Source organism: Globicephala melas, chromosome 14 (assembly GCF_963455315.2).
Source record: "Globicephala melas chromosome 14, mGloMel1.2, whole genome shotgun sequence".
In the NCBI taxonomy this organism is placed as follows: domain Eukaryota; kingdom Metazoa; phylum Chordata; class Mammalia; order Artiodactyla; family Delphinidae; genus Globicephala; species Globicephala melas.
This window is the reverse complement of record NC_083327.1, coordinates 43586080-43610866: the sequence shown is the minus strand read 5'-3', so window position 1 is coordinate 43610866 and position 24787 is coordinate 43586080. Positions and strand designations below refer to the sequence as shown.

Sequence of the window (24787 nt, the reverse complement as noted above, 5' to 3'; positions counted from 1 at the left end):
ACTGATCTCTACAGTAGCAATTCGAATACTTCTCACATATGGGGGCCCTCCCTCTGCTAGATGTTAAGATTCTTGCTGTGGTGGGCTTGTGGCAACCGTCTGCATCCCCAGCTCCTGGAAATCTGCCTTGCCAATAATGAGACCCATATACCAACGATGATAGTTACCGTTTACCAAGAGCTCGCTGTGACCAGACATTGTGCTAAGGGATTTATATTCTCATTTACCCTCACAAAATCTATGCGGTAAATACTATTACAATCTCAGTTTAATAAACGTATGATGAATGGACAAAGAATCAAGCCAGAAACTTGGCTTTTCCTTTTCCTGGAGTTGGCCATGCTCATGACAGACAAAAAGAAGTTCTCAGCAGCCTTTTCTACAGTGACAAGACCTTAGCAGCAGTTTTTCTTCATGGCAGAACGTAACGTGACTATCTAATATTCGTAGCAACCAAGGGTTGAAAGAGCAATGCTCGGGAGCTATAAAGAGTCCATATTGGCTCACTGACATTCACATTGGACTGGAGCTAATTGCTTACTCTATTTTCCTGTACTTTTTAATCTCAGCAGTTGTATTAATCACTCCAGGGTGCTGCTAAAGTCTTGGTTTGGTACTCTCAGTTAAATTTTACCATGAAAATACAAGTTGTGATCTATAGGTTTGTTTCTTGTTGTTTTTTAACCTCCTGACAGTCTATTGTGTTGCCTATGGAGCAGTTTTTATTTTTTCATGAAAACCTGTATTCAGGGCATAGGCATAATTGGCTTCGCTTTAAGGTCTCCCCTACTGGAGTGTAAGCTCGGTGAGGGTAGGGATCTGGTCTGGCTTGTCCACTTCTACATGTATCTGCAGTCCTTTAAATAGTGCCTGACATATTATAAGCACTTGATCACCATTTGTTAGATGAGTGATGACCAAAATTCAAAGTATTCATATGGTTGCACTATGTTCCTCTATTCCATCTTGAGGGGGTGAGGGGTTACAATTTTGCCCCCTTTTAAAAGTGTTTTACTATTTATATGAAATACTAAGAAACATGGGGGGAAGAAGGCATGCACACAAAATTTGACATGTTTAAGAATTTCTTAAAATCTTATTTAGCTATATTAAGATGTTATTGAAAAATATTTCCAGTGCTCAACCAAGGAGGGGGCAGAGCACGTATCAGAATCATCTAGAAGAGCTTTTCAAAACTACATAGGCTCAAATACAACAAACTAGTGAATACAACAAAAAAGAAGCAGACTCACAGATACAGAGAACAAAGTATACTGGTTACCAGTGGGGAGAGGGAAGGAGGGAAGGACAAGATAGGGATAAGGGATTAGGAGGTACAAAATACTATGTATAGGGCTTCCCTGGTGGCGCAGTGGTTGACAGTCCGCCTGCCAATGCAGGGGACACAGGTTCGTGCCCTGGTCCGGGAAGATCCCACATGCTGCGGAGCGGCTGGGCCCGTGAGCCATGGCCGCTGAGCCTGCGCATCCGGAGCCTGTGCTCTGCAATGGGAGAGGCCACAACAGTGAGAGGTCCGCGTACCGCAAAAAAAAAAAAAAAAAAAAATCAAGTAGAGTATTAACTACCAGATAGGAAGTCAACTTTTTCACGTACCGCCAAAAAAAAAAAGAAAAAATTACTATGTATAAAATAAGCTACAAGGATATATTGTACAGCACAGGGAATATAGCCAATATTTTATAACTATAAATGGAGTATAACCTTTAAAAATTGTGAATCACTATTATGAGCACCTGTAACTTATGTAATATTATACATCAACCGTACTTCAGTAAACAAATGAACAAAAACTATGTAGGCTCAGGTCTTTCCCCTAAAGATTGTTTGATTCCGTGAATCCAGGGTGGAGTCTAAGAATCTATTTTCTCACAGAGAATCCTAGGTAATCTTTCTTCTTTTTAAATCAGCCTTATGCGTGTATTGGTCAGGGTTCTCCAGAGAAACAGAGCCAATAGGAGGTAGGTGTATATTTATTTAGAGAGATTTATTTTAAGGAATTGGCTCACACAAGTGTGAGAGCTGGCAAGTGTGAAGTCTGTAAGGCAGGCTGGAAATTCCAGCAAGAACAGACGTTGCAGTCTTGAGTCAAAAGGCAGTCTGGAGGCAGAATTCCTTCCTCTTCTAGGAACTTCAGTCTTTTCTCTTCAAGCCTTCAACTGATTGCACAAGGCCCACCCACATTATCGGGTAATCTGCTTTACTCAAAATCTACTGATTTGAATGTTAATCACGTCTAAAAAAATAGCTTCACAACATCATCTAGAATGGTGTTTGAACAAACAACTGTGTACCATAGCCTAACCAAGTTGACACATAAAATTAACCATCACAACGAAGTACAGTTTACATATTGTAAATGTACCCACTTGAGGTATACAGTTCGATGAGTTTTGAAAATGTATATTTTCAGTGTCTACTACCTCATTCAGGATAAAGCACATTCCTTCACCCAGAAAGCTGACTCCTGTGCCTTTACAACCATTGATCTGTTTCTATCACTATGGATCAGGTTTGTCTGTTCTAGAATTTTCCATAAATTGAGTCATATAATATGTACAATTTGGACCTGGCTTCTTTTGTTTTTTACCATGGTAAAATACACATAACAGAAAATTTACCATTTTCACTACTTTTAAGTGTACAGTTCTGTGGCATTAAGTACATTCACATTGTTGTACAACCATCACCACCATCCATTTCCAGAACTTTCTCATCTTTCCCAGCTAAAACTCTGTAACCATTAAACACTAATTCCTCATTCTCCCCTCTCCCTAGCTCCTGGAAACCACCATTCTACTTTCTGTCTCTATAAATTTAGGTACCTCATACAAGTAGAATCTTGTATTTATCATCGTGTCACTGGCTTATTTGACTTAGCGTAATGTCCTCTAGGTGCAACCGTGTTGTAGCATGTGTCAGAATATCCTTCCTTTTTACGACTGAGTGATATTTTATTGTATGTATACATCACAGTTTGTTATCCATTCATCTGCCTATGTACACTTGTGTGCCTGGCTTCTTTCACTTAGCATAATGCTTAGAGAATCACCCCTTTAGTTGCTTATAACTGTAGTTGTTTCCCCAAGTAATTTTGAAGGTTCTCAAACTTTTGCTAACCAAATGAATGCTAGAATCAACCTTTCTTCCTTCCTTCCTTTCTCTGGTTTATTGTTAGCTAGTCAGATTCTTACGTGTCTCTCAGTGGTAAGACATTTCTGTCACTCTTAGGGCATGTTCCTTGCCAAGGACAAGGAACGGACCGTGGTAATAATTTACAGTTGTATAGCATTGACCATTGACAGCATTTATTTTCATGCCTTGTGTCATGTAATCCTCTTAATAATCCTGTGATTTATCATTATCCCTACCTTACCAGAGCGAAAGCCTGAGCCATGAAGGATTAAGTAGTGATGTGCCCAAGGTCACACATTTGGCAAGTGATAGAACTGTCATTTGAACCCAATTCTCCTGACCCAGGTTCAGTGCTCACAGCTGCCTGTCTGTTTATTTGAAGGGCACAAGGAAGACTCCCATGACAAAAATTAACTTACCCACCAGCCTATCATGGTGGTGAAATTCCTGAAGTAAATTGACGTCTTTGATTCCTGAGAGCTCTTCAGTTCTCTAGAAATCCCTTTTAAAATGGAATGCCCTACTTAGAGTCTGTCATACAGAGTGAAGTAAGTCAGAAAGAGAAAAACAAATACTGTATCCTAACACATGTATATGGAATCTAAAAAAAAAAAAAATGGTTCTGAAGAAGCTAGGGGCAGGACAGGTATAAAGATGCAGATGTAGAGAATGGACTTGAGGACACGGGGAGGGGGAAGGGTAAGCTGGGACGAACTGAGAGAGTGGCATGGATGTATATACACTACCAAATGTAAAATAGATAGCTAGTGGGAAGCAGCCGTATAGCACAGGGAGATCAGCTCGGTGCTTTGTGACCGCCTGAAGGGGTGGGATAGGGAGGGTGGGAGGGAGACGCAAGAGGGAAGAGATAGGGAACATATGTATATGTATAACTGATTCACTTTGTTATACGGCAGAAACTAACACAATATTGTAAAGCAATTATATTTTAATAAAGATGTTAAAAAAAATGGAATGCCTGAGGGATGAGTTGCATTTACATAATGTTCGCCCAATAGAAATCAGTTCATAATAATAAAAACAGCTGCCATTTATTTAACCTGTACCCCATCCCTGACTCTGTGCTAGTCTTCTGCATTCAGTAGATACCTCACTGAATTCTCAGAATAATCCTGGAAGGTGGATATTGTCATCCTCTTATGACCGATGAATAAACAGGGCCCAGAATGCTTAAGTGACTTCCCCAAATTTACACAGCAAGTAACTGGAGAAACTTTTTTTTTTTTTTTTTATAAATTTATTTTTATTTATTTTTATTTTTGGCTGTGTTGGGACTTCGTTGCTGTGTGCAGGCTTTCTCTAGTTGTGGCGGGCAGGGGCTACTCTTCATTGCGGTGCACAGGCTATTCATTGCAGTGGCTTCTCGCGTTACAGAGCACGGGCTCAGTAGTTGTGGCACAGAGGCTTAGTTGCTCCGCAGCATGTGGGATCTTCCCAGACCAGGGCTCGAACCCATGTCCCCTGCATTGGCAGGCGGATTCTTAACCACTGCTCTACCAGGGAAGTCCCGAAACTTTTTTTTTAATCCCAAATCTGCCTAGATGTACAGAAATGCTTTTAATCCCTATAGTATACTGCCCCTTACATGACCCTCTTCTAATTAGACACTGAACAGGAGGGATGAGAGATAGGAACACTCCCAATGCAAGTGGCTGGAAAAAGGAGTGAAATTGAACTTTTTGCATACGTTTGTCTGGGGCTGACCTGAATTACTACTTATGAATGACTCACTATGAAAAACTTATAAAGGCTCTCAGTTTTATTTTCTTCTTACTTTTTTTTTTTTTTTTTTTGCGCTACTTGGGCCTCTCACAGTTGTGGCCTCTCCCGTTGCGGAGTACGGGCTCCGGACGCGCAGGCTCAGCGGCCATGGCTCACGGGCCCAGCCGCTCCGCGGCATGTGGAATCTTCCCGGACCGGGGCACGAACCTGCGTCCCCTGCATCGGCAGGCGGACTCTCAACCACTGCGCCACTTACTCTTTTTTTTAAACGTCTCCCTCAACACTAAATTGTTTGCTTGTGCAGAATGTATATTTGGCGCTTTTTTCTTCGTGTATCCAGGGAATGTTTTTGAAATGTTGCTTATTACTGTGCCCTGAGGAACTGATGGTATTCATCATGATGAAGAAAGAACAGGAATATAAGATTCAAGCTGTTCTTTGATTAAAGCTTCTTAGATAGAATTTTACCTCAGAGCTTTGTTGTTTTAATGGCCTCCTGTAGGTATTTTTCTGAGAGTTCTCCGCAGACTTTGTTTCCTGGTTCCTTGTAGCAGTGCCTGTCAGCTTCCTTGCTGCATGTTTTTTACTTCAAAAGAAAGATGGATAATTTGCCTGTTTCTGCGTTTTAGAGCAAGTCAAACAATGCCAAGTAGGCTATCATGTGTTGACAAGGAGTCAGCAGGAAAGGCCAGTCAGGTAGTCATCAAGTTAATATATTTGAGTCTGTGCAGTCATTTCAGCCTTGCGTCCACTAAGTACTCTCTCTACGCTGTGGGATTCGATTAATCAGGTGGCATTCAATTTAGGGTCCCGCTTATGCCGTTTATTGTGTTAGTGCCTTAAACAGGAATATGTGGTATAAGACTCCATTACTGGAATAAAATACTACCTAATTACCAATTTCTTGAGAACCGCCTTTGAGGTAGATGATGCCAGAAAGAGAATACCTTTTGATTCAGCTAAATATTTAACTACTTTCATGAAATGGTAGAAAACTGGTTTTCTAGAATTCAATGATGCTTTTTTTTTTGCTGAACCAAAATCAAATTTTATATGTTTAAAACTATTTTTGATATATTGTCCTAAATTTTACAGCTAATTTTCTGAGAATACTGACACATTTTTAAATGACCTTTAGAATTCACCTTTAAAATTGTATGCATTAGGATGGGAATTTCTATTGAAAGACATAAAGTTTCCAAATTGTATGTACTGTTCTCAGTTGAGGGGGACCTGTTAGATTACTCTTGATATGTGATGCTAGAAAAGCTACAATACTAAGTCTTTCTGAATATATTTCAACTTCAACAGTGTTTTCTATTTTTAAAAGGAAAATAAAATCATTTAATTCATTGACCATTTTACATATTTCAGTTGAATATCACATCTTCCAGAGAAAAATCAATTACATTTTATTTACTTTTCCCAGACTGAGTTTAGTGCCAGTCTAAGACACATAAACTTATATCCTGGCTGCCTTGCTTAAGAAATTCCTAGTAAAAGTCGCCACCCCAGCAAATTGCTTATTGTCACACAGCTAGAATCACCCCATAGACCACGCTTTGAAATGTTGCATCTTACTTACTTATTTTATAGGACATTTTCCTTACTACCATCAAGCAATTTGCTGCAGAGAAATATGCCAAATGACTGAAAACAATGCAAATCTGAAAATCAGTAGTTGATTGTTAATAATATGGTCCCTTTATCTTCTGAAAGAGGAGACACATTTCAATTCCATTGTCTCAAATGTACCAAGAAAGAAGGATAATAATGTTAAAGCCTTTGTGTTGTTTTTTCCCCACTATCAGGGTTTATTTTTCATCAGCTAGTACTACTAGATTTTAAAAAGGAGGGGGTGAGCTGATTTTGGATAGATTTGGTTACCAGACAACTGAGCCACAGTAGTGGAAAAATATAAGCTGGAACATTTTCAAAACTCATTTACCTAAATATAAATATCAGTCTGATATACAAAAAACAACCCATATCTTCTTTTAGTCTCGTATGTGTGTGGGCACAGGGAGTGAGTATGGTTAATTGAAGCGCTTGTAGAATAAGGACTATGGGCTGAAAGAAATGAAAGAAATTGATGACTCAGTGCCCGGGCTTTCAGCTTGGCCTAACCTGCATCCTTGGTGCCACCTGCACTACTGGGTTTCTCCTTCCCTCCAGTTCGGAAGCAGTTCTCACCTACGCTGGGTCTCTGGAGGTGGGACTGTCAGGGATGGTCAGCCCTCAGAGCACCATCAAGAAGGACAGAGTCTAAAGTATTAGGTCCTCAGTGGCAAAGTCAATCACAGAAAGAGCTAGACAAAAAAGCAGGGACAGCAACTGGAAAACTCAAAGCTAGGGAGTTCAGAGAGCCTTCCAGAGGCAACTTGAAGCCAGGGGAGGAAGCTCTTTGTGGCAGATTCCCTCCTGGTGAAAGAGATGTTAAGGGCACTGCCAGCTTTGATCTCCACCTTAGAGAGAGGACATGGTGGTGACCACAGTAAAGATAAGAAGGGAGGCAGCTGCTATCCTTACATAATGCTTGAAAAAAAAATCCAGAGAGCAGTAACAAATTCTCCCTGGTGCATCCTAGCAAGCTCACCAGGTCCTAAAATCCTAGGGGGAGAAAGAAACATTTTGCAGACATCAAATATCAGCGAATGCAAAGAGTTATTAAATTTCCAAAGGAACATTTTGTATTTGCAAGTAAATGTGTTCCTTACAAATTACGTGTGAGCAAGAATCCATAACCAAGGAAAGACCCATTTCTTTGGAGAAAACGAGGGCTGGATTTCTGAGCTGGGCGTGAAGAAGGTCAGAGCCGCGCATTAGTATGCCGAATGGTATAATGGATCTGTATGCTTGTGGTAAAATGTTAATTGTGCTCAGAAATTGGTTTAGCTGGAGAGGAGAACTTGTGCTAGTTAGAAACAAAAAACAGACCTTGAATATCAGGCTAAAAAATTTGATTTTGATAATTGGACAACTATTAATTAATTTTTATTTCCCTTTTCTTGACACTTTTTGAAAAATTTTTCTCTTGGGGATGGACCTTGTTCTGTTCACTTTTTTTAGAGAAACTTTTGTTTTTGGTTATTCAAACTCTGCCATGAAGGAACCTCAAGCTGTTTAACCTTGGCTCAGTTTTCTCATCTCTACCATGAAAGTCTTGGGCTAGAATATTTCTGAGATCTCTTTCAATTTACAATTGTGAGTCTGGGCAGTTTACAAAGGTAAAGAAATGCTGTGCATATCCAATTGACACTGAAATAGGGAAAAGTTGTTTTCACTTGCTTAATGACTTAATTTCTAAAATTAGATATCCACATATTGAGAGTTCGGTGAATCAAATGTTACAATCTTGTGTAACGGATGATAATATTATGACCCATGAGTCATCCCTGTATCTTTCCTTCTGTGCCCCACACTTTACTGTTCAACACACACTCCTCCAAAGGTGGAGAATGTGTAGGTGGTGGAGGCCCAGCTGATTTTATGTATGGTAACGTACCTGTAATACATGTTAACAGAAGTGTAGTTTAAACATCCTGGATGATTTTTTCTTCCAAGCTTATGTTAACAAGGATTATCATGAGTTTAAAAGGGAAAACCATGAAAATAAAGCACATAGAGCTAAAGACATTAGAAATATCTAATGCCACAGTCATTTCCTACTAAATATAATCTACCATCCTGTTGAAAATGAATTTCAGAGAGTTTTCCAACTGGATGCAATAAATGCATGCTTTCTCTCTCGTTCTGTCTCTCCTCCGAATTCCCCAGGACTTATGAACCGTAGACCCACTTTTATAAAGGTGGAGATTGTGTTATTTACAGCTATATCCCCAGGCCCAGACGATCTTCCAAAAAGTAGAGGCTCACTATAACGTGTGATAGATGACAGAATGTTTATGTGAAATGGTGAAATGTTTAAGCACAACCCCAAAGGTCAGCCTTGGAGGATGGCATGGATCCTGCTAAGGTGACTCCTGAAGGGCTCCAGACAGTCAAGGCATGACTCTAAGGGCTGGTCAGACATTCTGGAAACTGTCAGTAGCAAGACTGGCTAAGCAGAGTGGCAGAGGATCCCAGCTGGAACTTTCTTTCAGCATTGCACGAACTGGGCTCATCCTCGGGGACAGGGGCTGGTGTCTGGACTGGGCCAGGGGAGAACCCGAGTCTCATTAAGAAGGGAAGCAAGGATGGAGAAAGCAGCAAGCCCTGGCATCTAGCCCCCAGTCTGGGCCCGGGAAGGACCCCCAGTGGGTAGAAGGTAGGATAAGCTGTCATAACTAGGATCTAATACTAGCTAACTTCTTAGTCACCACCATCAAAATGTTATTTTTTTAACCTTTGCTAAAAATAAACAAATGTACAGATAAAGAATAACAATTTTTTAAAAATAAACTTTCAGTTTCTTTCCAAAGACCATGGCAAATATCTTTAAGGAATGATACTATAATAACCAAATACTGGAGGTAACCTAAATATTCAAATACAGTGCTTGGTTTAAAAAAAAGTGGAATAACCATGCACTAATACTATACAGCTATGTAAAATTATTTTTAAATATTCTTTAACATTTTAGCATGTTATTAAGTGAAAAAAATAAGGTAATTAGTAACTAGTATTGCATTTTTTATAGAAAGAAAATTTAGTTTATTTACAAAGAAAACAGTTTAGAAAGATATAAGCCAAGACGTTGCCAATGTTTTTTGTTTCATAATTGGATTACAATTTTTTTTTTTTGCTTTCCTGGAACTCAGTTTTTCTGTAATGAACATGTATTACTGTTTAAATAAAAATAAGGCAACAAAAATATAAAAGAATTAACAGTAAATTTTTCCTTGATGCACAGGTTACAGAAAGACGTCTGAGCGGAATGTCTCATGTCTTTTTAAGTCCTTAGAAAGGGACTGCTCCTCTGGCGTGTGTCAGTGTTCACTGGAGTGAGCGTTACCACAGAAGCCTCTGGCACCGAGCTTTCCATTTCTGTTGTAGCTAAAAAACTTAGAACATTATTATGTGATACATACACTGTGGGTCAGAGCAATAATACAAAAATAATAAGAGTAGTTTTGCTTCAAGAAATCCAACTTAATTTAAGGTGACTGAATTCCGATTTATAAGCCTGAGGTATATTAGAGTTTGAACACTTTTTGTTTCCTTTCAAATCTACATTAATATTTGGCTCAACACTCAGAGGGAAGCAATTCAGCACCAAAGGTGCAATTTTTCTTCCAGAATGCTAAAATCAATTTAGCTGTTTGGCTTGTATTAAGTGGTGGGCTATAATCTCAGATGCCAAATTTTCCTCCAATCAGGTGACATTACTGGGACTTTTGAAAAAAAAAAGTGAGAAACTTCCCTGTTTAATTCTTGGAATTCAAGTTCTGAAGAAAAAGAACTAAATGTTCCTAAAAGGAGAAAGTTTCTACTCTCAGCTATAAATATATAAAACAAGCTTGATCATTGCTTATCTTTGTAGAGAAGATTTTATTATTTTACCTAAGAGTATTCCTTTTCCTGTGTTAAATTTGATTTCTAGACTATTTCCTGAAAAGCAACTTAGTATTTTGCATGTGACTTACTAGAAAGATTCTTAAAATATGGCTTATAAATCATTAATGTTTCATCAGTTTCTAAAATCATCTTCCAGTCAAACTAAAAAAAAAAAAAAAAAGACTAAAATGTAATCACACAAAAATGTTTTTTCCCTGTGGAATGAATCCATTGTCTATTTAGAGCACACACACACACTAAAATTCACATTTCAAAAATATAAAAAATGGTATCACGTAATCTTAGAGTTAGATATGAAAGGCATCAAAAGTGTTGCAAGTGTACAGATATTGAAATCACAGAAAGTTGATTTCAAGTCCCATTTTAGCCAATCATTGTTTATTGTATAAATGTACAGCCAAATTACTGTATCTCCCTGAGCTTCAGTGTCTCCTGTTTAAAAGGACAGTAACCCCTATGCAGCAGGCTTGTAAAAATTAGGGAAACAATTATGCAAAGTCCCTGTCATAATCACTAGCAAATACTCAGTATGTAATAAGTGCTAGCTGAGGGCTTGTTTATTATCTGTTTGTTTCACTATACTGTAAGCTCCTTCAGGGCAGGAACTATAGTCTCTTCGGACCCTCAACATTTTAGCACAATTCCTCTCTCCTAGTAGTTGCTCAATAAATATTTGTTGAATAAATTAATGGAGTAGTATAATATCCTGCAAGGACTGAGGGTTCCTACTCAGGATTAATTGTGACTTTGCTGGAATGTAATATAGTAGATTATGCCAGATTTCCAATTCCTCTTAAATTTTATGATTTTGTTATCATAAATATCTTTTCTCTAAATCTTTTGTATTCACTTCTCTAGAAGCTGGAGTATATTTCTATGTCCAGTGTTTCCTATTTTCGTTGTTCTTTGTTTTCCCATGTTTTCCGATACTTCCTTAACCTTAAGCAATTCTTCCTTACTGAGCCAATTTAATTCTAATTTACATTTCTTCTCACAGCCTCCTCAGCTTTTGAAGAACCGGAATGTTGCTTTTGAAAGGTCGTTTTATTTTCTGCATAAGTCAAGAATTTGTCAGATTCTGCCATTTTATCTGAACAAACTTTTTTTTTGAAGTATAGTTGATTTACAATGTTGTGTTAGTTTCAGGTATACAACATAGTGATTCAGTTTTTTTGCAGATTATATTCCATTATAGGTTATTACAAGATATTTGGTATAATCCCCATATTGTACAGTAAATCCTTGTTACATATCTATTTTATGTATAGTAGTTTGTATCTGTTAATCCCATACCTCTGATTTGTCCCTCCCTGCCCACCCTCCATCCCTCTCCCCTTTGGTAACCATAGGTTTGTTTTCTATGTCTGAGTCTGTTTTATATAATTCACTTGTATTATTTTTTAGACTCCACATATGAGTGATACCATACAGTATTTGTCTTTCTTTGTCTGACTTTATTTTACTAAGCATAATATTCTCTAGGTCGATCCACATTGATGCAAATGGCAATATTTCATTATGTTTTATGGCTGAGTAATATCCCATTGTATGTATATACACTACATCGTCTTAATCCAATTTACCTGTTGATGGGCACTTAGGTTGCTTTCATGTCTGGGCTATTGTAAATAGTGCTCTAATAAACACTGGGATGCATGAACCTTTTTGAATTAACGTTTTTGTTTTTTCTGGATATATTCCCAGGAGTGGAATTGCTAGATCATATGGTAGCTCTATTTTTAGTTTTTTAAGGAAACTCCATACTGTTTTCCGCAGTGGCTGCACCAATTTACATTCCCACCAACAGTGCAGAAGGGTTCCCTTTTCTCCACATCCTCTCCAACATGTGTTATTTGTAGACTTTTTTTTTTTTTTTCTTTTTTTTGCGGTACGCGGGCCTCTTACTGTTGTAGCCTCTCCTGTTGCGGAGCACAGGCTCTGGACGCGCAGGCCCAGCGGCCATGGCTCACGGGCCCAGCTGCTCCGCGGCATGTGGGATCTTCCCGGACCAGGGCACGAACCCGCGTCCCCTGCATCGGCAGGCAGACTCTCAACCACTGCACCACCAGGGAAGCCTATTTGTAGACTTTTTGATGATAGCCATTCTGACAGGTGTGAGGTGATAGATGCCTCATTCAGGTTTTGATTTGCATTTCTCTAATAATCAGTGATGTTGAGCATCTTTTCATGTGCCTGATAGCCATGCGTATGTCTTCTTTGAAAAAATGTCTATTCAAGTCTTCTATTTTCTGATTGGGTTGTTTGCTTTTATGCTATTGAGTTGTATGAGCCATTAGTATATTTTGGATATTAACCACTTGTTGGTTGTATGATTTGCAAATATTTTCTCCACTCTGTAGCTTGTCTTTTTGTTTTGCGATGGTTTCCTTTGCTGTGCAAAAGCTTTTAAGTTTAATTAGGTCCCATTTGTTTATTTTTCCTTTTATTTCTTTTGCCTTGGAAAGCTGATCCAAGAAAATATTGCTATGATTTATGTCAAAGAGTGTTTCGCCTATGTTCTCTTCTAGATTGTTAGTTTCGTGTCTTACATTTAGGTCTTTAAACCATTTTGCGTCTGTTACTGTATATCGTCTGAGGGGATGTTCTAATTTCACTGTTTTACATATGGCTGTCCACCTTTCCCAGCACCACTTGTTGAAGAGACTGTCTTTTCTCCATTGTATATGCTTGCCTCCTTTGTCATAGATTAATTGACCATAGGTCCATGAGTTTATTTTTGGGATCCCTGCAGAACAGAATTTTTGACACATATGAAATGGTAAAGTCTCCCAGTGGTGGTCTGACCACCATGCCAGTTTTACCATCTGTGTTAGGAAGGCATTTGGCTGATACATCCAGATAAGGTCATCTCTTTACTCCTCCATTTGTCTTCCCTCAGAGACTGTGCATTCTACTTTTCCCTTTAGGTGTGTGGACGTCCATTCAATGTGTACCTTTTCGTATGCCTTGCTAATCTCTTATTCCCTTTAGTGTATCTGTTCCTTTTGAACAAGGTGAACTGTATCAGTTAAGACAGTATATATTATGCTTTGGTTACAAACAACCCACAAATCTAAGTGGTTTAAAATAAACTTTTTTCTCTGTCAAGCTACATACTCAGCATGGGTTGGTGCTCCTCTGTTCCCTTTGGCCTCAGTTTAGTATGAGGCAAACAGACAAGGTACTCCTGGAACATAGTCAAACAACAGCCACTATGGGAGAAAGAGAACGATCAGTGACACATCTCACACTAGCTCTTAAAGCTTTCACTTCGAAGCAACGTCTGTCATTTCTGCTCATATTTCAATGGCCAGGGTAAGCCCTATATCATTCCTGTCTTAAAAGGGAATGGGGCAGTACCCTCCTACCACCTGTCTAAAAGAAGAACTAGAAATAACTGGGAAAGAGATTAATGCCTAAGACATACATCTTTCTTTTCTTTTTTTTTTTTTTTTTTTCGGTACGCGGGCCTCTCACTGTTGTGGCCTCTCCCGTTGCGGAGCACAGGCTCCGGACGCGCAGGCTCAGCGGCCATGGCTCACGGGCCCAGCCGCTCCGCGGCATGTGGGATCTTCCCGGACCAGGGCACGAACCCGCCTCCCCTGCATCGGCAGGCGGACTCTCAACCACTGCGCCCAGGGAAGCCCAGACATATATCTTTCTACCAATTCATTCTGGCCATGCATCCTGTCCCACCTGTGGGAGCTCATACTTACTTCCATACTTTAAAATTTCAAGTTTGCTTACTTTTTTAACCATACACTTTTGATTAGAAAAATGGGAACCAGTAGTCAAGATAATAGTAAATAGTGGTAATAACCCCATACAACTGCTTTATTTATATACAGATTGTTTTTAATACAGTTAACTCCCATCCTTAAGAAAGCAACTGTTTGAGAATCACTAGTCTACTAAAAAGAACATCATACTCTTAAGACAAAACACAAATTTGCCCTCTTATTTCTTCTTTGTATGTTCTGCCTAACTACAGATCAACTTCTTTCTCTATGTCATTTTTTACAGTGAAAATTGTGCCTACCTCTTTTGACATGTGGGAATGTCTAAGTCAGCAAGAAGTGTATACTTGCCCCCTTAGACCCTCAACAGTACCTAAAGGTCATCTGCCTTGAAGACTGGTAAGTCTGGTCATAATACAGAAAACCCAGAACTAGGGGAATAAAGGAGTTCTCCTTGTCACAGAGAGAAGGCTTTGTGAATGTTAATGGCAGCATTAATTCCCTCTATGACCTGAGGCAAATCACTTAATTGCTAGCTGTCTTCCTTTTCTGGTCCAAGGATAATATTAACATACTCCTCTAGGTCCTTGAGGCATAATATATGGATTTGATTGCAAAGGCATTTTCAGAATATGAGACAACTGTAGAGACATTTGATGTGCTCTGAATTGCCATTGTTGCCTACAATTCTCCTCCTAGAGGTGACTGTCTGGCCAGAGAGAGAAATGTCTGAGGCCAGAGGTAGTTCTATAGGGCAGAGATGTCACTTCCTGAATTCCCAGGTAGACAGAGTCATGGATCTGTTGTGGATTATATCTGGGCTGCTGGATGCACTGATCTTCCTGCTTTCTTCAGGCATTTTTCTGGTTTCTATCCTAACCATTTGGCAGAAGAGATAAAATTCAAATTAGTCCTTTTTTTGCTGAGTATATTATCTCTAGAAAAAAGTTAGATTGGAGAGCTGGTTGTAAATAATACTGTGCTTTGAGTTTAGAGTAATGATATGTTTATTTGGCATTTAATTGTTTGCAGAGTGCTTTCGCAGCACATATAATCTTATTTGAGCCTTACCTTATCACTCTGTGAGATGGGCATCATCCCAAGTCACAAAAAAGGAGAATGAAGCCCAAAAGATTCAGTCTGTTGCCCAAAGTCGCCACACTAAGAAATAATGAACTCAAACCCAGATTTTATGATTCTGCATGGAGTAATCTTTTATTCCATTGTTCCAGGCTGCCTCTGTGTTTTTGGCAGACATAGGTGACACCCAGCTATAAACCATGATCAGGTGGAACCAAGATAGGGTAGGAAAGGAGGGAATTGATTGAACAAGCAGGAAGGAACTTATCATTTAAAGCCAATTACAGGTTTCTTTTGCTTAGAAAATGAAAGGAACTAACCATTCCTTCAAGATTAATCTTAATATTCTAATGAATTAAAATTAATTCAGTTAATTAATCAGTTTTTCTCCACCAGAGCATTCAGCCAGAATGGGGAGGGGAAGATCTTTTTAATTTCCAGTAAAAATGATGACTTGATTTCTTAGGATGATGGTATTAGCCAATGACTCAACTCCATCTTCCCCCCAAAAAAAATAATAGAAATAAGGAGAGTTGATTCTCATTCATTCATTATGCATTCATTTACTACCATTTGCCAAGAAGTTTTAGTCTAATAGGTGGAGGAATGGGGAGAAAATAAGAAAACAAAGGATGATACCAAAACCCGAAGGAAAGGTCAAGAAAACTTCTTGGAAGAGGCAGCCATTAAGGTGAATTAAGCTGTTACTTAACCTCATGGCAGGAGAGTTAGTTGGGTCAATGGTGGGGAATGGAGTTCTGGATATGAGAACAGTAGTTTAAGTAGCTCTGCATGGTAAGAGGATGGGGAAGGAGGCAGGAGTAGAGTGAGATGGGCTAGAGAGGTGAGCAAGTGTCCAACCTTGAAAGACCTGGATGCCCTGCTAAGAAATTTCAACTTTATACTTATGCTGTTGGAGCCACTGACAAATCTGACTAAATCAGAAAGGTCTATGGGGCAGGTGGATTTGGGGGCCTGGTAGGTCTGTCAGCTGACCTGAAAACATCCAAAGAGGTTGTTAGTGAAATCCAAGCAAAAAACGACCAAGAGAGGTTACGGTCTTTGCTGCGTATCATTTAGCACATACACAGGCAGATCAGAAACTAGAACCCAGGTGTCCTAATTCCTAGGTTGCCATTATTTCCCCATCCCACAGTGCTTTCCTGTCTCTGGCATTTTCTTTCTTTAGAGAATTCTATTCCCTTTGAAATGTGTGCTAGGGTGCTAGAACAGTTTTTAAAGTAATCTCATTCTCTACTGGAACTAAATATTTATCATGATGATGTTAACATTTAGACACTTCTCACCGGCAGTTCCATCCATGTGATCTTATTTGGTTTTCTTCTGAGAATACTAAAGCTATTTTTACTTCCTTGGGTAAAAATAAAGATGCCTTAAATTTCTCCAGCTAAATACTTCAAACTTTAGGCTTTGATTTTTCTTTATAGTTTAGTTGGGAGAATAAAGTAAAGCAGTTGTTTTATTTTATTCTTTAGTATCAAAAGATAACTGCTCACTGTTAATGAGAATTGTAGGGCCAGTTCAACTGCAGTGATAAGTTCAGAGCATAAAAGATCATATATCAACATGACCTCACTAACCTTCTCTGTACTAAATGACAAACTGCTAGAAATAGCCTTTGGATCAGGTCACAGACACACTAAAATACTTACCCTTCACTACAGAACTCTATTGAACCCTATCTATCATTTACCACGTTCGATCACAGAAGCCTGCTTCAATGCTAAACAGAATTTCAATCAAAGTATAAAAGGAGAGATAACTTCCTTTGAATACTGCAATTTCTGATATGATTGAGCATCTCTTTGCACTTTTGAAATAATATGGGGAAAGATCACAACTAGTTCCACTATGCTTTCTGCATTTGTAGAAAGATTGTGCTATAAGGGAAAGAATAGGGTTTTAGAACCAGTGGGTTCATCCTGGTGTCTATACCTCACTTCCCCCTCCCATAAGAGGTTAACATCATATCATTGCTATTATGATGTTATTACTCTTTTCTTAACAGCAGAACTAGACTCAGCTAATAGGGAATTGGTTAAGCTTCTTAAGAGAATAGTGTGATTCAACCGAGGGGTTCTAAGACTGCCAGCTTCATGTTATACATACTTAACTACACACACTTCATCCCCATCTTCAAATAAATGCCATTATTCCTTGTTTTGAATGTGTCTATAAGTGACTTTTACAGTCTAATTAGAAAAATCAGGATCTTTTTTTCTTTTTTTTTGCTCTCAGTACTTATTTTTATTTTTTTTAACATCTTTATTGGAGGATAATTGCTTTACAATGGTGTATTAGTTTCTGCTTTATAACAAAGTGAATTAGTTATACATATACATATATCCCCATATCTCTTCCGTCTTGCGTCTCCCTCCCTCCCACCCTCCATATCCCCACTTCTAGATGGTCACAGAGCACCGAGCTGATCTCCCTGTGCTATGTGGCTGCTTCCCACTAGCTATCTATTTTACATTTGGTAGTGTATGTATGTCCATGCCACTCTCTCACTTTGTCCCAGCTTACCCTTCCCCCTCCCCATGTCCTCAAGTCCATTCTCTAGTAGGTCTGCATCTTTATTCCCGTCTTGCCCCTAGTTTCTTCACGACCATTTTTTTTCTTTTTTAGATTCCATATATATGTGTTAGCATACGGTATTTATTTTTCTCTTTCTGACTTACTTCACTCTGTATGACAGACTCTAGGCCCATCCACCTCACTACAAATAACTCAATTTTTTCTTTTTATGGCTGAGTAATATTCCATTGTATATATGTGCCACATCTTCTTTATCCATTCATCTGTCAATGGACACTTAGGTTGCTTCCATGTCCTGGCTATTGTAAATAGAGCTGCAATGAACACTGGGGTGCATGTGTGAGAAAATATTTGCAAATGAAGCAACGGACAAAGGATTAATCTCCAAAACATACAAACAGCTCGTAGTGCTCAATATCAAAAAAACAAACAACCCAATTAAAAAATGGGCGGAAGGCCTAAATAGACATTTCACCAAAGAAGACATACAGATGGCCAAGAGGCACATGAAAAGATTCTCAACATACTAATCATTAGAGAAATGCAAATCAAAACTACAGTGAGGTATCACCTCACACCGGTCAGAATGGCCATCATCAACAAATCTACAAACAATAAATGCTGGAGAGGGTGTGGAGAAAAGGGAACCCTCTTGCACAGTTGGTGGGACTATAAATTGATACAGCCACTATGGAGAACAGTATGGAGGTTCCTTAAAAAACTAAAAATAGAACTACCATACGACCCAGCAATCCCACTACTGGGCATATACCCTGAAAATCAGGATCTTAAATAAATTACTATCCTCAGGGAAATGAATACACTCTTCAACTACAATCGTTCTAACATTCATGTGTTATTTTCATATATTTTTCATGTGTGGAAGAAATGTTTGGGGAGGCATAAAATCCTTGAAAAGGTTGTTGAACTTCATAGTTTGTCAATGGGTAATTACTGAGATTTCACATTATACATAGCATTTACGCATTTGAGTTTGGACAGGCACTGTGGCTCACTCAAGAAACAAACGGAACCATATAGACACCATCCTTACATTTATAAATCCTACAAGGGTAATAGAGAAGATGATTTGCTGAATGAATGAATGAATGACCTTTGTTTTCACATAATCTTTTAACATGAAAGGAGTATATATATATATATATATATATATTTTTTTTTTTTTTTTGCGATACGCGGGCCTCTCACTGTTGTGGCCTCTTCCGTTGCGGAGCACAGGCTCCGGACACGCAGGCTCAGCGGCCATGGCTCACAGGCCCAGCCGCTCCACGGCATGTGGGATCTTCCCAGACCGGGGCGCGAACCCATGTCCTCTGCATCGGCAGGCGGACTCTCAACCACTGCACCACCAGGGAAGCCCTGAAAGGAGTATATTTGCCTATGTCAGAGTCTAAATTACAACAAAACAACTGGTCAATAGAATTAAAAGAAAAATTATCTGTGTGGTTTTAACTTTAGCTTTCTCCCTAAAGTTTTTGCCATCTCCTTAATATTAACCCCTTCGATTATATATTGTACTATGATTAATTCATTCAAGAAAGACAAAAATCAAAGCATGAATATTGTACCGGTCAGAAAATCACATGTATAACACCAAAATAGACTTATTACCTTCACACAATCAGATTTTTAAAAAACAGTTTTCTAAGTGGGAAAATACGTGACTTTATATAATGCCAAATGACATATTGAAGCTTTACAGCATTCCTGTTTGTGCAGCCCATGCCATAGGAGGTCAATTTATTATGGAGTTTCATTGGCTTTTCAACAGCTAAGTCTTTGAATGGTCTCACTGGATCTTCACCAGCTAAGCCTCTGTCGAAAATCTTTTAAGAGTTTGTGCCATTACCATCAAGGAAACTTCAGTAACATTCTCTTCTATAAATCAGAAATGGGAATGATTATTCCCCTGCTCATGGCTAACATAACAGCATGATGGATAAGATAGAACGTGGAATATGTTGTTTAGCATGGAGGAAAGGGAAGACCCAGTAAGATAAGTATTTAATATTCCTGACTGCATTAAAAATCCATCAATGAATTAAACTACTCATAGAGAACCTGCTACATACTTGGTGTTGTAGTGATTTAAAGAACTATAAATTGTTTCCACCATCAAGATTATTCCATTCTAATCTGAGAAATCAAACCAATGTATAAGCCAAAAATGCAGAGTCAGCCCAAAGCCCATCGTTGCAATGGCAGAACAAAAATTAAAATACAGGTGCCCACAGGTATGTTGTTCATTTGAGATACTTGTTACTGTCATCAGTCCTGTCACAGAATCAACACAGAAACAAGACAAAGATGGATGCTGTAACTGCCCAGCCTGTTTTCTAATGATGTCAACTTTGGCCAGAACTGCCGCAAGTTACAGGAATGCTATTTTCATACTACTTCCAAGGACAAGTAAATGATCACTTGAAAAAGACTCTGACTTGCCCAGACCTTCCTTTAACCAAGTTAACTCTGGAGTAGAATTTGGTATGTAAGAATTAGTCATAAAAAGTCATTGGAAGAATACATGCCTTGCATGTATTCTGATGGAGCCACACAGACAATAAGTGAATAAAGGGATGAATGAGAGTTTGGGTACTGATACATGCTATGAAGAAAGTTTTTTTACCGGCAGTTTAACAGAACAACCTCAGGCTTGTTTGGATAGGGTCACTGAAGCCTTATTAAAAGAGGCGACATTTGAATTGAGACATCAATGAGGAGAAGACAGCTATCCAATGAAGTGGAGGAAGATCAATTCAAGCAGAAGCAAATCAAAGTCCCTGAGGTAGGAACAAACTTGTTTAATTTGCGGACAGAAGAAAAAAGAAAGGAGAAAGAAGGTCAGCATGACTAAAGTAAACAAAGGGAGGAGCTGTAGAAGATGAGATGGAAAAGTAGACAGGCGTCCAGTCATGTAAATTTTTGTAGCCCGTAGTAGAGTCTGGAATTTTTACTTTTGAAGTGGAGAGACTTTTGAAGATGGTAAGTGAGGAGATAGCTGAATCTAATCTTCACTTTTGAGAAAAAACCCTAAGTCTATAGAGTAGTGGAAAGTGAGGACAGGTTATTGCCTCCATCCCGGTGAGAGATGAAGGGGAACTGGACTGAGTCTTAGCATTAGAAATGAGAGAAGTCACTGGACTCAGGACATACAGAAACTTCTTGTGCATTTGGATGTGTCATGTGAGGGGAAAAGTGGAATTAAGACGTCTACATGTTTTGCCTGAGCTGCTGAGTTAATGCTGCTGCCTTTAGGGAGGCCTCTGAAAAGTTAAGAGGGAAGGGATCTAGGGCTCAGTGGAAGAGACTGGCTTTCGACTGGCTCGTGGACAGTTCATCCACTCCATGTGAAAGGCAAGATGCATATGTAGCAATGGGAGCAGATTAGGGAAATGGTGGGAAGATGCTGTATTTCCCATCTAGAATCATTTTTCCTATGAAGAAACAAACACAAGCTGAGAGTAAATTGAGGAAAGGTAGTGTTGGAGATTTGAGGAAAGAAAAGATATGAAGTAATCACCTTAGAGAGGGAGAAAGAGAATTTATAAAAAATGTGCTAAGATTGATTGGAAAGGTCAAGAGGTCAGTTCTGATATGTAGTCATATTCGAAGGGAGGCCAGTTAACAAGGTTGTGTAATTTTTCCAATGATCAGCTCTGTGGGTGCTGGCAGAGAATAAGTAGATCGTTGGGTTTAACCATGGGTATTAGTTTCCTATTGCTGCTGTAACATACCACAAACTTAGGGGCTTTAAACAACACAAAGTTATTATCTTACTTTGCTAGAAGTCCAAAAATGGGTCAAAAATGGGTGTCATTGGGATAAATTCGAGATGTCAGCACGGCTGCATTCCTTCTGGAGACTCTAGGGGAGAATCCATTGCTTTGCCTTTTCCAGCTTCTAGAGTACATTTCGTGGCTCACTGCTCCCTTCCATCTTCAAAGTCAGCATCTGGCTGGTCAAGTTCTCATGCTGCCAACAGTCTGCTTCTCCCTCTCTGCATCCCATGTGGTAACCCTGGGCCCACCCGGATAATGCAGCATAAGCCTACATCTCAAGGTCCGCTATTAGCAACATTAATTCCATCTGCAACTTTAGTTCCCCTTTGCCATACACTCTAACATATTCACACTTGCAGGGATTAAGTTGTGGACATCTTTGGGGAGCTGTTATTCTGCCTAACACCATACCAGTCTCCTCTAGCTGCCATAATAAAGAACCATAGACTGGGGGGCTTAAACAACAGAAATTTACTTTCTCACAGTTCTGGAAGCTGGAAGTCTGAGATGAGGGTGTCAGCACAGTCAGACTCTGGTGAGAACGCTCTTCCTGGCTTGCAGACAGCTGCCTTCTCACTGTGTTTTCACACAGCAGATTGAGAGAGAAAGAGAGAGACAGAGAGGGACAGAGAGGAGAGGCGGGGAGGGAGCTCTGATGTCTCTTCTTATAAAAACACTAATTCTGTGGGATCAGGGCCCCACCCTTATGACTTCATTTAACCTTAATTACCTCATTATAGGCCCTGTCTCCAAATATAGTCCCACTGGGGGTTAGAGCCTCAACCTATGAATTTGTGTGAGGGGACACAATTCAGTCCATAACATACACCATGGTTGGAGTTTTGACAGGTGAAATATAATGAAGAAAAGGAAGGCGGGTGAGAAACTTGAGTGTTTTCAAGGAATGGTTATAGAGCTGAACTATAGAATCCAAGCTGTAAGCAGAGAGTGAGGGTATGAGAAGGATGGTTAGAAGGAGGCAAACTTGTAATATCCGGGAATAATGGATCTCGATGAGGTCGGGAAATTTCTGGAGTGGGAAGACTGGAATCAGTAAGCTGGAAGAATAGGAGGTGATGGTCAGAGGGCAGAAGATTTTAAAATGGAATTTCAGAGGCTTGGGGTAATTGGAAATGGCAAGGTTTATGAGTTTTGAAAACTGAAGAACCCAAAGAAACTAATAACAAGTCATTTTCCTCCAAAATAAGTCAGACACCTAGTATTGACCCCAAGAAGATAGTAAGGTTCCTGGGTGCTTTTTTTTTTTTCAAAGAACAAGTGCAGTGTATCCATTTTGAAAAGTTTCACATTCTGTTCCTGGTCCCAGGACCTGTCTGGAAGAAGCCCCTCCTCCAGCCTCAGCAGGGTGGGAGGGGAGAGCAGTGCATGGACAGTGATTTCTATCACCCAGGGAAGCAGAACCCAGAAGATAGATGCTCTGTGTGAGGAGGATATCCATCCTATTCAGGGACTAGTAAATGACTTAGAGAATTATGTGTAACGGCTTCCACTAAAGTGTGGCAGTGTTATTTAGGATGCCTTCTATGGTACCTATAGAATATTTTGTATCTAATTTCCTAAAGATGTTTCTATTTTGAACTTAAAACTGTTTCATGCTTTATTTTGCAGTACAAATATGGGCCATCTCATTGCAGTGTTCATTGAAAGATTTCTCTCTAGTCTAGTGTACTATGCCCAGAAAGCATTGAATTAGTTCTGCTGTCAAAACCAGTACAAAATCGTCTGAGGGGTGCATAGTTTCCATGTCACATTATTAAAATAGCATTATTTTCTTCCAGGTCCATGCATATACTTTTTTCTAAAGCATTATAAAATGACAGCTTACTGAAAACAAGAGGCCAGGTCTGCATGTCCTCTGTAATTTGGGGGTGAATATGAGTTGGATGAGAAACGTACTGAATAAAATCAGATAATAAATGGAATGGTACATTATGTGTTCTGAGGTCAATAATTAATTAAATGTAATTAGTGCAGTGATATTATTAGAAAATAAGGATTTGCCTTGTGCCTTTGGAGAGAATTTAGAAACAAAGGTTTAGCTGTTTTAACTAGTTAGAAACTAGTCCATCATGTATCTTTTACATATATTATTAAAATAATAGACGCCACTACATTATGGGATGTGCAAATACAAGTTTCACTTTCAAAACATTCATGTGATTATTTCCACACTTCTAATAGCCTCACGTGTCTCATTCCACCTCACGCCCTTTTTTCATTCTCTCATATCCACCCTTCCTTCTTTCTTGCAGCTTTTTAATTTTCTGAACATCTTGTGAAGCCCAGCTTTTCCACAGAGATTTCTTTGACCCTGAGACCCACACACAGCTCATCTCTGGCTTCCTTTTGGCCTGGGGTTAGTACCACTATTCTCAATGCAAATGGCCTCTGTTGACTAATCTTAACATTTTACAATTTAATGTCTATAAGGACAAATTAAATCACATTCTTACAGAACCAGCCTGGCCCTGGGCACAGAGTCAGGCTCAAAAGCATGTTTTATTTATTGATTCAATGAATAACTGATGCATGCCTCAACTCTCCACCCCAACTCAGCCATCCCAGCCACCAGCTTGAGATTCACTTAGTGATGGCAGTGGTGACAGAGCAGGGAAATAAAACAATGTATAGACTCTAGGCCACAATTGTATATTTCATAAACAATTTTAATTACTTTTAGACAGATTAAAGAAGAGTAACAGAAAAACAACACAACTCTCCAATAAGCACTTATCTAGCAAGAGGTCATCATCTAGAAGGGTAAATGTTCTATATGTATATGGGTACACATGTAAATGGCATCACTATAGCTCACCATTTCCGAGTCCCTGCCCTCAAGAAGCTGACAATAATTCTCGCTTGAGAAAAGACATTGCATGTTGAGAGAGATTTTTGCTTATGCTTTCTATAGTTCCTACTAAAATGTAAGCTCCATGAGGGATTACAATACTGTGTCTGTATTGTTCATTGTTGTAGCCTTAAAAACTAACACAATACCTGCATACAGTAGTCACAAAATACAGTTAAATTAATGCCAGATTGCTTTTTAACATACAGGAGACCAGGGGTGAGGGGAAGGGCAGTCACTCTAAGACTGCAAAGGTAGCACACACTGCTGTAACCCAGTGTATTATCAAAATCTTTGAATCAGCAGCAGCCGCGGATGCCATCCTCAGA

At 39.1% G+C, this 24787-nt stretch overlaps 1 protein-coding gene across 7 annotated transcripts in view; it reads left to right on the top strand.

The window, feature by feature from the left end:
• Positions 1-24787, top strand: part of HS3ST5 (heparan sulfate-glucosamine 3-sulfotransferase 5) — a 292419-nt gene that overhangs the window by 221674 nt on the left and 45958 nt on the right. For 5 of the 7 annotated variants that reach the window (XM_060283540.1, XM_060283537.1, XM_060283539.1 and 2 more), the window contains one exon: positions 14437-14549. The exons of the other annotated variants lie outside the window; for them this stretch is intronic. The gene's annotated coding sequence lies outside the window, so the exon portion shown is untranslated. The remainder of the gene's footprint in view (positions 1-14436; positions 14550-24787) is intronic. 7 annotated transcript variants of the gene reach the window in all.